Here is a 2,511-nt window from a genome sequence, read left to right on the forward strand (position 1 = left end):
TGAGATCCAGGGTAGCGGTCATCTTGCCTGAAATCCCGCAAGGAAGAAGAACGAGTCCATGAAGAAGACGAACGGGAGTAGTCGAATGAATCCTCACAACTCCGGAACGAAACCGAAACTAACGAGAGAAGCAAACCGGAAAGAAGCAAACAACATAGTAAACACTCAAGCATAACCATGACAGGATGCACAATCAAGTATGATGCATGTCCGGTTTAATGAGTCATGGCATGGCAACGTGCAACAAACAATACTATAATTTAAGTGGAGCTCAATATGCAACGAGTTACACATTGACGAAACACCACATTCATTTATTTAATTCACTCTCGTTTATGTTACCCAACAATATTAAATGTTATTAACATGGCAAGAGGTGCAACACAATAAAACTACCTACCTAGACAAGTTTAAATGAGGTCAAAAACAACAAACAACAATTTCGGAAAATCCCCATATGCAAATTATGAATTTGGTACTGTTCTGCCCTAAAACATATTTTAATGTTGTTAAACAGTAAAACAAAGTGCACCAAGTTAATCTATGCATTTATCCACCCCATTTACATATAAAGTTTATTAAAATTGGAGTTATGGTTATTTAGTTATGAAATAAATCATTTTAACATGACACTTATGCAAAAATAAAGCATTTTACATATATAACATGATCTATTTGGATGCATGGATATTTAGCTATGCACAATTCAAAATGATGGCATTACTGTAAATAAGAATGCACTGGAAAAATGATAAAATGCACAGACTGGAAAAAAAAATGCACGGGCCGGATTCAACGCACTACGCAAGCCTGGTAGCAGATCGGACCCATTGCGTGTGAGAGAGAAAAAGCAAGGCAATAAAAAAGAAATAGGGGGCGCCTGAGATTCGAACTCCAGACCTCCTGGTTGGATAGTGGCTGCGTGTGAGAGAGAAAAAGCAAGGCAATAAAAAAGAAATAGGGGGCGCCTGAGATTCAAACTCCAGACCTCCTGGTTGGATAGTGGCTGCGCTAGCCACTGAGCTAGGTGTGTGTTTGTGTTACAAAGGGGATCGGCAGTTCTCGTGTGGCCGGGGAAAGAACAGCAGTTCAAAAACAAAACAAAGAAAAAGGGTACCACCTGGGATTTGAACCCCAGATCCCCTGTTCATGTGCGAGGTGCGCTAACCATTGCGCTGCTGCAATTCTGGTGTTCGAAGAGGGATTCAGACTTAGATAAACTACATAAGGACGGGGCTTCCTTCTAGATGGCGGACGACTGCTTCTCGTCGGCGATAGGAACAAGCAGCGGCGACTACTGAGGCTACCAAGCGCTGGCGGGGGTGCGAAAAAGGCTTGCGGTGGCCGTGGTGGGATGTGCGCATGTGTGGGTGCAGCAAGGGGCGGCCGTGTGCATGCAAAGACTTGAGCACGAGCTTGAACTCGTTCCTCTGGTCGGCCATGGCGGACGGCCTCGGGGTTGCGCGGATCGACGGACATGCGGACAACGAGACCAGAGAGAGAGATGGGGAGGAGCGGAGGCTTCACCGTGGGAGTGTTGCTGGAGTCGATCAGGGTCGGGGACGAGCGGAAGCGACGAGGGAAGGCGCTGTCCATGAAGCAGGGGAGGAAGAGGACGATGGGGAGGTAGCCGGACTTGGTGATCCTTGGGCGCGGCTCGTCGTCAGAATGGGTCCGGGGCAGTGTTCTTGAGCGAGTAGACGACGGAGGGGAGGCCACGGAGGAGGGTTAGGCCGGCGGCGAGGTCGTACCCGAGACGGCCATGGCTCCTGGAGGCGGGGAAGCAGGTGCATGGGTGCGGCGGCGCGGAGGGGAAAAGAGGGAGGAGGAGGAACCCTAGGGCGAGGGCTGCTGGTTAAATAGGAGGGGGCGCGAGCGCCGTGGTAGCCACGGTGGCCATGTGCCCTGGTTCCTGAAGTTTTAATGTGAGAGGGAGCGCCTGGCAGAGGAGGAAGAAAAGGAGCGAAGGGGGAGGCTGGCAGGTGGGGTCGCGAGGGTGCAACGCTGAAAATTTACCGGGGAGGCTCTAAAGTGGGCTGCGGGTTTGCTGGGAGCGGCTGGGCCAAGTGTGATGCGGCTGGGAGGCCTCTTTTCTTTTCTCTCTTACAAATCTTTCTGCAAATATATAATCCACAGGAAAGAAAAGGGAAAAGGTCAGAGGGTGTTGGGGAAGGAATATGCGAGATATAAATATATCCCTCTACTCCTGGAAATAGGTGCTCTTTGAATAAATTGATCTGGCAACTTTTAGAGGTAGAAAAATAATACAAGTTCGAATTAAATTCAAACTTGAGCCATTTTGGAACCCAACCAAAACATCTTCAAATGAGCTGAAAATTGACAGAGGGGTTAACGGCAAGGTGTAGGGCTTGCAGGAAAAGAAGGAACATTTTCTGGACAGGGAAAATGTCACATGAAAATAAATGTAATAAAGAAGAAAAGAGAAGTTTGAATGGAATAGAAACTTGGGTGAACTTGACGAATGGTCGCTGGTATGAGCATGTTGCATGA

The sequence above is a fragment of the Triticum aestivum genome, chromosome 4B, assembly GCF_018294505.1.
Source record: "Triticum aestivum cultivar Chinese Spring chromosome 4B, IWGSC CS RefSeq v2.1, whole genome shotgun sequence".
Classification (NCBI taxonomy): domain Eukaryota; kingdom Viridiplantae; phylum Streptophyta; class Magnoliopsida; order Poales; family Poaceae; genus Triticum; species Triticum aestivum.